At 32.2% G+C, this 13912-nt stretch overlaps 1 long non-coding RNA gene across 1 annotated transcript; it reads right to left on the reverse strand.

Annotated features, from left to right (window-relative positions):
• Positions 1 to 3564: 3564 nt before the first annotated feature.
• LOC128283423 (uncharacterized) lies at positions 3565 to 5733 on the reverse strand. Its single transcript, XR_008273765.1, has 3 exons — positions 5459 to 5733; positions 4502 to 4543; positions 3565 to 3617 (listed from the first exon to the last, which is right to left on the reverse strand). It is a non-coding gene; the product is annotated as an uncharacterized LOC128283423 (long non-coding RNA).
• Positions 5734 to 13912: the final 8179 nt, after the last annotated feature.

Consider the following 13912-nt stretch of genomic DNA (forward strand, 5'->3'; position numbering starts at 1 on the left):
ACATATATTTATTAGGAATAATAATAATATTGAAAAATAACTATAAATACATACATAAAATATATAAATATATAAGTATTAATTGAAACTATAAAAATAATTCTAATAATATTAAAAATATATTGATAATAATAATACCGATAATGGTAAATATAATAATAAATAATATTAAAATAATAAAAATGGTAAAAGTAATGCATAAACTAAATTAAATCTAAAAAAAGGACTAAATTCGAAACAAAAATGAAGTTTTGGGGGGAATTCAAAATAAAAAGAAAGGGGAGGACCTATCTGAATGCGCGCATAACATGGGGGGACCAAAAGAGAAAAAATCCCCTTCCCCTTAAAACGCGCAGTTTAGTAGGGACCAGACTAGAATCCAGGAAAAATTCGGGGCCAAAATTGAAAAATAAAAAAAACTTGATTATAAAATAATAAAAGGGGGAAGGACCACGCGCGTAATTTCCCCCTTTTCCAAAAACACGCGGATCCTGTTGGCGGGTCGGGTTGAATCGGGTCGGTGCATGGGCAAAGCGGTAAAACGGCGTCGTTTTGGCACTGGGGGGTTAAATCCAAAACGGCGCCGTTTCATGGGGCTTATAAAATCAATTTTTTTTCTAAAAATTCATTTTTCAAGTATTCTAAAAAAAGGGGGGTTTGAATGCTCTCCCCCCTCTCTGGGTAAACCCAGAATTCGGCCAAGTGGGGTCATGGGATCACCATGAGGTCACCGCCATTGCCGCCGTCCGCCACCACCATGCGAAAGGTATTATTTTTTTATTTTTTTGTGTATTTTTTGTATATTTTTTATATATATACTTTGATATATTTTAATATATGAATGAGAATAGATAGATTCGAATAATAAAATAAAAAGGAAACAAAAATGAAAAGAAGAAAAAAACCTTAAGCCGATTTGCACTTCTTTTTCTGATGGCTTTGTTATTATTTTTGTTCATGTATTGCTTGTTGTTTTTTCAAGAAAAAATCTCTAGAGAGATTACACTTTTTGCTTGACTTTTATAGAGCCATTTTACATGATTTTTATATTCTTTACTGTCTTTTCTTCATCTACTCTGCAGGTGAAAGTGGAGGGCGGTGCATGTGACGTGGAGGTGGCAGCAGAGGCGGTGGCTAGGCTCTGACAGTGGCTAGGGCGCCACTTGGGGATAGGGGGCTAGGGTGTCTGTTCTCTGTTTAGGTTATGGGCTGTAATTGGGCTTAGGGTTTTTTTAATTTAGGGTTTGGATAGTTGGGTTTAGGTTTTTGTTTATTGGGCTTGGATTTGGTCTATTTTAGGGGTTTTGGGTTAGGTTTAGTTGGGCTTTGGATTGGGTCATAGTTCAGGCTTTGTATTTGGGCTGTGAATTGTAAAAGGGTTATTATGGGTTGAGTCTGTTTTGTTTGTTCATTGGGCCCGGTCTAATTTGGGCATTTACAATTAGTGTTAGAGGCCATTGGCACTAATCTAGTATATTATGTAGCACCCCAAACCCGGCCCAGACGTTAAGGCCGAATCCGACATGCCACTTTGAAGTCAAAAACCCGTGTTCCCTTTTTAGTGTTTTAAAAAAAAGCCAAATTTTGTCAAACTAACCAAGTGAATGGAAGCTGGGCACCAGGTAGGTATCCATAACAGAGGAGGTGAGCCATGAAGGCTGCTTAAGTACCAAGCTCTCCGATTGGATCCAATCCTAGACATGTCCACATCCATTGCCACACTTGGTTATAACAAGTTGAAATTACTTTGAGTGGTTATCTTTGGTAAATTGAATATTCGTGTCATCGTGTTATTTAAAAAATATCGTTTTGAAATAGTGCCCTAAGTCTAGCCCATTTGAATTATTATTATCTATCAATTTAAAGTTGTTTAAAATAATATAATCTCGGAAAATCAAAGAAGAAAATAAAGTTAAAATGGCCTTATTACAACCTAAAACTTAAATAGTAATTAAAAATAACTTAAGAAAACCGGTCTCTTTTTCAAACCCAAAAGTGTTCACAATGGCCACTCTGAATCCCTCCGGCTCCAAGTCACCCACATCAAGACTCACGCAAGGTTAAAGAAGGGTGAGTTTGGGAAACTCAGTGTGTAAGGAAAACCCATTCAAAGCCCAAGTCAGCTCAAGCCCATTCAAATAACAGTGGTCTTGGGCCGAGCCCTTTCAGATTACAATAAGCGGGCCTTAGCCCTTATTCAGATAATAAGATGGCCCATAGGCCCATTTCAAAATACATGCAACATCGGTAAACATAAGCAAGCCCATTTGGGAGACTACTCAACCCACCAACCACTACACTCCACCGTACCAGCCATACACTCCATGTGGGAATAGCTCAACCCACCCAAATTTAACACTCCATATTTGCCTTACTTTGCTCAGATTATCGATAAATTGAGGCAAAGCCTCCAAGACGTGGACAAGCCACTTTCAGTACTTCCTCCGTCAATATCCCGGTCCATGCATCGATAATAACAACATGGCATGCGATAAATAACAACGATCAAACATGCATTTAGGTCAATTTAACCTAGGGGTATTTGGTAATTTATCTCCCGAGGTAAAGCGTAAAATTTCCACTTTTAAAGGTATTTCAGTAATTTATCTATTTTAGGGTTTTCATGCATATTCCTACCTTTCACGTACTAATGAATCACTACTGAGGGTTCTTACCGAATTGGGCAGATTGGCCCATCATTCCAATTTTGGCCCATTAAGCCCAAAAATATCGAGGGCACGAAATCATGCACTTTGCAGTCCAAACATTGCAGCTTACCAAAAACATTAATCGATTTACCTCACGAGCATTCGACTTTTCGTAAATCTACAAAATACCGGTTTTCGGCATTTCGACTTTTCGACTTTTGCCGATCTAGACTAAGAAAGAGGGTGTTAGTTACACACATTTGCGACGATATGTTGACGAGATCCACACACGAACCGCCTACAATTGGATTACTAACACGTTAATCTAACTATTCAAATACAAACTACATATTAACCCCTCATCAGAAGCACCCCAAACCCGGCCGAAGTTATGGCGGATCCGCATGCCACATCAAAAACGTTAAAAAATTTCCATTCTAAGTCCGAAAATCGTACTTGATGTTCAAAAGATTAATTCATTAAGGGTTAAAGTGAATGGAAGTCATGCACCGGTAGGAAACCGGAAAAGAGGTGGTGAGTCCATCGGATTGCTTAAGTACCAAGCTCCTTCGGATCCAATCCTGACATGCATACCGCCATTGCCACACCTTAACGTCATGGATATTTCTAGGAAACCGATTTGATTAAGTCATTTTAGGAAAAGTGATTAATTTTGGAAAATACTTTCATTTGGAAGCTTTGCTTATTGTCGTGTTATTTTGAAATCAACTGTTGTTTTTGAAAACGCTACTAAAGCTATCCAATTTCAACAGTTAAAATAAGTATTACCTATCTTAGTAATACATATTAAAAACCATCAAAAATAAATAAGCGGCCTTATTACATTTAAAAGCCCAAAACCTCAAACGTAATTAAAAGGATGTCCAGTTCACGGAAGAAAATCAAACTTTGAGCGGTGGCCACTCCGAATTCCCTCACGACTCCAAGCCCACTATGGTTGGGGATTTCCTGCGTGGATGAAAATAAAAGGGTGAGTTTGGGGAAACTCAGTGTGTAAGGAAACCCCATTCAAAGTCCAAGTCAGCTCAAGCCCATTGGGCCTAAGCCCATTCAGGTAACAGTGGTCTTGGGCGAGCCCTTTTCAGATTACAATAAACCGGGCCTTAGCCCTTATTCAGATAATAAAGATGGCCCATAGGCCCATTTCAAAATACATGCAACATCAAGAAACATATGCAAGCCCATTTGGGAGACTACTCAACCCACCAACCACTACACTCCACCGTACCAACCATACACTCCATGTGGGAATAGCTCAACCCACCCAAATTTAACACTCCACGATTTAAACAGATTGTCGCTCGATTATCGATAAATTGAGGCAAAGCCTCCAAGATCGTGGACAAGCCACTTTCAGTACTTCCTCGTCAATATCCCAATCCCATGCATCAGATAATAACAACATGGCATGCAATAAATAACAACGATCAAACATGCATTTAAGTCAATTTAACCCTAGGGGTATTTGGTAATTTATCTCCTAGGGGTAAAGCGTAAATTTTCCACTTTTAAAGGTATTTCAGTAATTTATATATTTTAGGGTTTTTCATGCATATTCCTACTTTTCACGTACTAACAGAATCACGTACCGAGGGTTCTTACCGAATTGGGTCCGTTGGCCCATCATTCTAGTTTTGGCCCATTAAGCCCAAAAATATCGAGGGCACAGAAATCATGCACTTTGCAGTCCAAACATTGCAGCTTACCAAAAACATTAATTGATTTACCTCACGAGCATTCACTTTCATAAATCTACAAAATACCGGTTTTCGGCATTTCGGCTTTTCGGCTTTTGCCGATCTAGACTAAGAAAGAGGGTGTTAGTTACACACCTGTTTGCGACGATATGCTGACGAGATCCACACACGAACTTCCTACAATTGGATTACTAACACGTTAATCTAACTATTCAAATACGAACTACGTATTAACCCCTTACAATATTCGGCCAACCACACTACAGATCATAGTAAGCTTATAAGAAATCAATAAGCAACTCATTAACAAATTTTTGTCAATGTTTACCACATAATCATAATTTCACTGCAAGCTGTCTTCCTGAGCAACAGTCACTAAATCATTTATAACTGGAGCTACGAAACTCCAAATCAAGTTCCGTTAATTTTCCTTGAAAATAGACTCATATATCTTCTATCCATAAAATTTTCAGAATTTTTGGTTTAGCCAATCAATACCAGATTTTTCTCAAAGTTTCCCATGTTTCACTGTTTGACTAATCTGACCACTCTTCATTACGAATCAAATTTCTCATTCTACAGAATTCAAAATATGTTCTAGTTTATTCCATTTGAAACTAGACTCAATAAGCTTTAATTAAATAATTTAGTCAGCTTCTAATTCTTCTCCCACAATTTATGGTGATTTTCCAAAGTCACGTTACTGCTGCTGTCCCAAGCAGATTTATTACCAAATCACTCTTTCACACCTAACTTGCATGCTTGTTATTTAAACATGTATATCACCAATCAATCATCACATATCTATGATTTTACTTAAGTATAATCTCCATTTCATCATTTTAAAGCACAACATGTTAGATGATTTTTCCCTTTAACATCTAAGGCACATGCATGCTCATTTGTTTGGCTCAACTTCACCTATCTTCCATTTTTCATCAAAAGAACATGAAACAACAATCATTTCCTTCATTTTAATTCATGACTAAATGCTCACAACACAACTAAAAATCAAAATATACTTCAAGAGTTAAGGTAGAATCAAGAAGAACTCATGAACTTCAAAATAGAAGTAAGGTACCAAGAACTTACCTTCAATTTTCCTCCTCCTAATGACCAAATACTCAAGAGCTTTCTCCTCTCCTTTCTCTTCTCTAACTTTCAGCTATGATGAACAAAGATGGACAAAACTTTGTTCTTTTCACCCCTTTTTCTTTTAATAAAACTTCATATTTCATCCATTTAATTCTTTAATACAAAAGACATGAAATTCTTATCATGAAACATTTACCTAACACATTATCATGAAACATTTACTAACCCATTATCATGAAACATTTACCTAACACATTATCATGAAACATTTACCTAACACATTATCATGAAACATTTACCTAACCTATTATCAATTTGTATCAATTTGTACCATAAATTATGGATATCAAGTGTACATTTTGTCTATATTCAACATGATGGCTGGCCACTTCATGTAAAATGGGAGGTTTGTCATGCAAATCCTCCTATTTTGCACTCCTATTTATTTGGTCACTTCAATTTAGCCTATAGCATTTTCAAACATTTTCATATAGGCCCTATTTCATAATTTCACCCCCTTTTTCTTATGGAACAAAAATTAACTAAAATTGCCGAGTTCTATCTTAAGCTTGGGCTTTCTAGAGGCCCACTAACATAATTAAACCTATGCCAACATTCACAGGATTCCCGAAAATTGGGGCGTTACACTTACAATATTCGGCCAACCACACCTACAGATCATAGTGAGCTTATAAGAAATTAATAAGCAACTCATTAACAAATTTTTGTCAATGTTTACCACATAATCATAATTTCACTGCAAGCTGTCTTCCTGAGCAACAGTCACTAAATCATTTATAACTGGAGCTACGAAACTCCAAATCAAGTGCCGTTAATTTTCCATGAAAATAGACTCATATATCTTCTATCCATAAAATTTTCAGAATTTTTGGTTTAGCCAATAAATACCAGATTTTTCTCAAAGTTTCCCATGTTTCACTGTTTGACTAATCTGACCACTCTTCATTACGAATCAAATTTCTCATTGTACAGAATTCAAAATATGTTCTAGTTTATTTCATTTGAAACTAGACTCATTAAAATTTAATTACATAATTTATTCAGCTTCTAATTCATCTCCCACAATTTATGGTGATTTTCCAAAGTCACGTTACTGCTGCTGTCTCAAGCAGATTTATTACCAAATCACTCTTTCACACCTAACTTGCATGCTTATTATTTAAACATGTATATCACCAATCAATCATCACATATCTATGATTTTACTTAAGCGTAATCTCCATTTCATCATTTTAAAGCACAACATGTTAGCCGATTTCCCTTTAGCATCTAAGGCACATGCATGCTCATTTGTTTGGCTCAACTTCATATATCTTCCATTTTTCATCAAAAGAACATGAAACAACAACCATTTCCTTCATTTTAATTCATGACCAAATGCTCACAACACAACCAAAAATCAAAATATACTTCAAGAGTTAAGGTAGAATCAAGAAGAACTCATGAACCTCAAAATAGAAGCAAGGTACCAAGAACTTACCTTCAATTTTCCTCCTCCTAATGACCGAATACTCAAGAGCTTTCTCCTCTCCTTTCTCTTCTCTAACTTTCAGCTATGATGAACAAAGATGGACAAAACTTTGTTCTTTTCACCCCTTTTTCTTTTAATAAAACTTCATATTTCATCCATTTAATTCTTTAATACAAAAGATATGAAATTCTTATCATGAAACATTTACCTAAACCATTATCATGAAACATTTACCTAACCCATTATCATGGAATATTTACCTAATCCATTATTATGGAACATTTACCTAACCCATTATCAATTTGTATCAATTTGTACCATAAATTATGGATATCAAGTACTCATATTGTCTACAACAACATGATGGCTAGCCACTTCATGTAAAATGGGGGATTTGTCATGCAAATCCTCCTATTTTGCACTCCTATTTATTTGGCCACTTCAATTTAGCCTATAGCATTTTCAAACATTTTCACATAAGTCCTATTTCATAATTTCACTCCTTTTTCTTATGGAACAAAAATTAACTAAAATTACGGGTTCTATCTTAAGCTTGGGCCTTCTAGAGGCCCACAAACATAATTAAACCTATGCCAACATTCACAGAATTCCCAAAAATTGGGGCGTTACATATTAAGTTATGTAGTTGTAATATCTATACCAATTAAATTATACTTCCTCATGTTGGGGAGTTATATATTAAGGAATGCAATCTCAATTGTAGTGAATGATATTTGCTTTTCTCCAAGTTTATCTTAATCTTAGCATGTTCCCCTCTCTTAAATTTCTTGATTATATAATTGTTAAAACAATTGTTCTTTCCAAATTGCATGCCACTAAATTTACAAGAGCTTGGCGTAACAGAGTGTAACAAGCTAGAGGAAATATTAGCATTAGAACTTGACTGCGTTCAAAAAGGAAAGGCCATCATGAAATTTCATCTACCACTAATAAGGCTATTTTCATTGTGGAATCTACCAAGATTGAAGAGTATTTACGGTGTTAATGGAATTATCATTTGTGATTCATTTGAAGTAATTGAGGTAAGATATTTTCCAAAATTAAAAAAGATGTTTTAAGTAGGGGTGAGTAAAACTCAATTCGACTTGAAAAAAAATTCAAATTTCGAGTTAAACGAATCAAGTTATTTAGGTCAACTTATTTTTTTTTTAATTTCGAATTCAAATCAAATTTAATTTTCAAATTCAAATAATTCAAATAATTCAAATAAACCGAACAAACAAATTATAATATTTTATATTTTTATCCTAAACTCCCAAACCCTTTTACTTTCCCCTCAAAATTTTTACTCTCTTCCACTTCCTCCCAAAACTTTTACTCCACTCCGACCCCAACCCCAACACCAATCCTCTACCCCAAACCCATTCCCCATCCCCTAATTTTTTTTGAAAATTTTTTCCCTGAAATTTTACTCTACTATTTATTTTCCCCCAAAAAATTTACTCTCTCCCACTTTCCTCCAAAAACTTTTACTCATCACCCTCCCCAAAACTTTTACTTCTCTCCCTTTCCAACTCCTTTCTACCCTAAACCCATTTTCTCCCCACCCCCTTTTTTTTTTTAATATATTCTTCCCAATATTTATTACCCTGTTTACTTTCCTCAAAATTTTTACTCTCCTCCACTTTCCTCTTAAACTTTTACTCATCTCCCATCCCAACCCCCCTACCCTAAACTCATTTTCTCCTTTTTTTTGTTTGAATATTTTTCCCTCAAAATTTTACTCCCCAAATCCCCAAAACCTTTTATTTTCCACTTAAACTTTTACTTCTCACCCTTTACCCCAAATCAAAATTATAATCATAAAAAAAATCCTAAACTTAAATAGCAATAATTTTATTTATATCTATCATTTATATTTTTAAATTAAATTTCACATTTTATACTATTTGTATTATTGAATTGTTTAATCATACTGAATCTTTATAAATTTCTATTAAAATTGAATTATTAATGATGTCATAAAATATTCGTAAAATTTTATGTTGTTATTAATTTCACATTCTATTTTTAAAATAATTTTATTAAAAAATCATATTTTTTACATTTAATATATTTTTAATTTTAAAATACATAGTTAAAAGAATTAGAATATAATTGAAGCAACTAAACAAGTAAATATGTATGACCAAATTTTTAGGTGGTGTGGAAGCAGTGATTCGAGATCACTAAATCCGACGAGTAAGTTTAGAAATTTTAAAAATAATAATTATAGGCCAAGCGAACTTAAAAGAATTATTTTTAATTAGTGAATTTTGCGATTTTAAAAGAATTAATTAGGTAAATTTGGTTGAAAACGAGGTATCGAGACCTCGGATTTATAAACCGAGCCATAAATATTTTTATAAATATTGATGGAGTGTTATTAAGTTAGTATTAAAGTTTCGTTATAAAATTTTAAAGTTTGGTTAGTCAATTAATTAAAAAGAACTAAATTGAAAATAGTGCGAAATTTATTAAATTGTGATTAAATAGTTTAAGTGATTAAAAAGGAGGGATTTAAAAGGCAATTGGACCCAAATTGTATGGGCTGGACGGTTGGGCAAGAAAATCAGCAAAAAAGACAAGGAGAAACAAGGGCAAAATGGGAAATTTTGCAAATTAAACATATAAAACAAGACAAATTTGAAAAATCTAGAGATATCATCATTTTTCTTCAGCAAAAACGCCATGGGAGGTCTGAAAGCTGCTGATTTTTCATACTTTGACATATGTGAGTTCAATTCTTACCCTTTTCTTTGAGATTTTTATGTTTTTGTGACTTTTACAATTAGGTCCAAGTGTTTAATTCATTAGTTTTTGATTTTATGAACAAAATTAAAAGCTATCATTGATAAGTGTTAGCTGTTTATGATGAAATAAAATGAATTTGAAGCTTTGGTTTTGTTGTTTGATGATTTTATCAAGTAATTTCAATAGAAATTGATTTTAGGACCTAATTGTGAAAAAGTTGTGAATTAAGGTTTAGTGTTAAAATTCTGATTTTTAAAGATTGTGTAATAGTTTAGAATGATGGAATAAAATGTTAATTGAGAAAAATTAGTTTAATAGATGGGCTAATTGAGCAAGGACTGAATTGTATGACCTTTGAAATTTAGAGGAAAAATGGTAATAAACATCTTGAACTAAAACAATATTGGACAGCAGAAGTAGACTAACTTTGAAAAATCACCATAAATTGTATAAATCGAATTAGAAGATGAATAAAATATGAAATTAAAGCCTATTGAGTCTAGTTTTTTATAGAAGAAACGGTGTAAGGAATGGATTTGTAAATTATGAGATATAATGAATTTTGTGAGACAATGTTAGAATGAATTCGGGTTCCCTTGTTTTGACTTTGGAAAATCACCAAAAATTGGATAAAATTAATTAGAGTCTCAAATTTATATGCTTAGAATCCTTAATGAGTCTATTTTCAATAGAAATCAATGGAAACATTATCCAAGTTTTGTATTGTGATATAATTAATTTTTAGTGAAGAGAGGTCAGAATTGTTGGATAGTGAAACAGGGGAAATTTAAATGAATAAACTGTACTAATTGGCTAAAGCAAAAATTCTTAAAATTTTATGGTGGAATGATATGTGAGTCTAGTTTTAGAGAAAATTTACGGATCTTAATTTTGAGATCTGTAGCTCGAATTATAAATAATTGAGTGACTATGACTCGTATGAACAGATTGATGTGAGCATTAATAAGTAAATTGTGAAATCGTACTTACAAGAATGTTATATACATTAAGGATGTGGAATGGAGAGGAGGAGGAGGAAAAATATATATGAATATTCAGTTAGCATGGCTAATTTGCATGTTTTAAGCTCATAGACTAAATTGAATAAAAGTAAAACTTTAGGGGGTAATTTTGTAAAAATGTCAAAAAGGACTAAATTGAAGGGAATAAATTGTTTTATTATCTAAATTAATAAATTGAATGAAATTATCAATTTAAGATTGGGTGAAATTTGGGAAAATGGTAAATTACCAATATGCCCCTAAATCTTGGTATTTCTGCAATTTAGTCAGGTAGGTTCGGATACCCTGAATGAGCATGTAAATATGAAAATTTAAGTATTGTATTGTATTTTATATGATATTTTGAATTGAATATATGAAAAGGATGTCACATGAAACATGAAAATGAATACTAAATAATATAAATTAATTGAAATTATTCTGAAAATTTCGGTAATGCCTCGTATCCTATCCCGGTCTCAGGTACGGGTATGGGGTATTACAAAATAAGCTAATTTGTATATAAAAGATTAATAAATAAATTATGAAAGGATAAATAATAATAAATTTGATTACAGTGGACAAATTTGATTACGGTAGGTGGTAGTGGTTTTAAGGACCCAAAGTCATTTTTTTAATTTAACTCGAACAAATATATTCAATTTGATTCGATTTGAATTCTATCTCACTCGATTCAATTAAAAAAAATTTAAATCGAGTTAGAACGATAAAATAGGATTTATCAACTCGATTAACTCGAAAAATTTTTATTTTATTCGATCGAATGGAGATAATCACTCAACTGTGGAAGGGAAAAGCTAAAAACTCCTTTCCAATACAATATTCATTCATATACGTGTAAGACCAATTCTCAACAGTTAAGCCAGCTCAGCAATTGTTATCACATAAAGAAATAATAGAAATACAACTAATATGAAATAAAAGACAAAGAAGAAGAATTTTATTTAATTACTCTCTTGCTGACTGTAAAAGCAACTAATTTCCTACTAGGCTCAGTTTACCACACCAAAATTAGCCCACTAAGCTAAAGACCCAAATCTTGCGTTTAAACCAGCAATAGTTGAAAGGATAAATGGGGGAAATATGTAAGCTCGAATCTAAAGTTAGAGCTGGCAGTTTTTTTTTTTTTTTCCTTTGTAGATTTTTGTAAATAATGTTGAGAATTGCTTGTTAGAAAAGGTAGGAAATGAAAGAGTGAAAATGCATGATCTCGCTAGAGATATGGCTAAACTTATCACCCATGAGTAGCATGAATCATGAAAATAACATTGCAACTTGAACAAATGTATTGTTAGAGGGAAAACAAGTGTCGCAAATCTTTTCTAACAGTGCATCTTTCTTGAAGCGTTTTTCTCTACAAATATCAACCTCATTATCTAGGCCACTTTTTTAGAAATGTTTCAGATATCCCAAGATTCTCAGGATATTTTTTCAAAACCCATCTCGTCAAAAATAGTTTTTCAGTACTGCTATTTTCGATTTTTAATAAAAAATAATATACGATTGATGTAAATACGAATATTTTAAATATCAAATTTAATTATTACAATAATAAGGTTAAAATTTTTATCAATTTAAAATCTCAATACCTAACCTTAAAACCTTAAAAACTCTAAATAACTAAAAAACCCTAATAAAACACAGGGAAAAATGTTTTCAGCTAGAAGCATTTTTTTGTGTTTCTCTTGAAAGCATTTTACTGAAATTGGCCTATTCCCGTAAATTTTCAGAAATTTAGTCTATTTCAGTAAATTTTTTTTTAAAAATAGCTTTTTTTTGGTATTTTAGTCATAATATTAAGTATTTGTTGAGTTGCTATATGTTTTGTTTTAATTCTTAGGCTCTGTTTGTTTGCAGGTAAAATGTTTTCCGGAAAATGATTTCGGAAAATGATTTCTGGAAAATGATTCTGAAAATGATTTACTTTTTCGGTGTTTGGATGAATCATGTAAAATATTTTCATTGTTTGTGATTTCTTGAAAATATTTTCCGGAAAACTGTTTTACATATATTAATAAATTTATATATATATATATATTAATAAATTTATATTTTAAATTGTTTTACATATATTGCAATGATTTATTTATAAATAAATTAGCATTAAATATATAATAATACTCAATTATTAATAATTTATTATCATCATTTTTGGTTAAATTTCTCTGACTTTATTTGTAAAATAATATGAAGTGAAACAAATATTTTTGTCCATTTTATATTTTTAAGAGGTATAATGATAATTATTTCCATTAATAATGATCAAATAAAACTATAAATAAATTGAATATAATTTATCTATATCAAATTAAATTTAATTACAACCAAAAGATTTATAAGCTAGAATATTAATCGAGAGTAAATTGAGACCAGCCAGAGTTAAATAATTATAAATTAGCTTCCAAACCACAATTAATAGTAGAAATTATAATATTATCCAAATGCATAATTAGTAGTACACCACATAATAACAACATTGTCCAAGTGCATATCTATAATATTACACCACATTAAAAGTATCAATATCTTCAACCTTGCGAAAATTTTTGAAGCCAAATTTTTCTATGCTTCTTACTTTTAACTAAAAAAGCTTTGGCCTCGGATTCATGACTCACTAGATAGTCAAACACAGAACACAGGAAGTCATCATCAAATCCTTCCTCCTCCATCGACATCAATTCTTCGTAAAGCTGTGGTGTCTTATCCACAGTAAATTGTTCCAAAGCATTAGCAATTTTGCCAAGTTGTTCACCCATAAATTTAATTTGTTCATCAACGGCACTTTCTTGAGTATTTTTTCTTTTACGTTTAGATGTGCCAGATGAAGATACTTTTGTTCTTACCTCTTCAACCTCTTCATTTTCGCAATCTATAGGCACTGAATCTTGATTATCATCATCCAAATCTATATCAGCAAATGTTCTGGCAAAACTCCCTGTTGCCATATCTTTGCCAACAACCAAAGCCATTTCATCATAATGATCAATGCTTTTATTCAAAAATAGTTCATACTTCTTGTGTGCCTGTTGGATAAACACAATTAGAATAACAAGTAAAAAACAATTGAAATATACTTAATATATATATACATATATTACCATCACTGTTGCATCATATGTCGCTCTATCACATGTGATCATTTTCAAGTTATCATCCCATCCAAAACCACTTTCACCCCGAATT

This window comes from Gossypium arboreum, chromosome 11, assembly GCF_025698485.1.
Source record: "Gossypium arboreum isolate Shixiya-1 chromosome 11, ASM2569848v2, whole genome shotgun sequence".
Classification (NCBI taxonomy): domain Eukaryota; kingdom Viridiplantae; phylum Streptophyta; class Magnoliopsida; order Malvales; family Malvaceae; genus Gossypium; species Gossypium arboreum.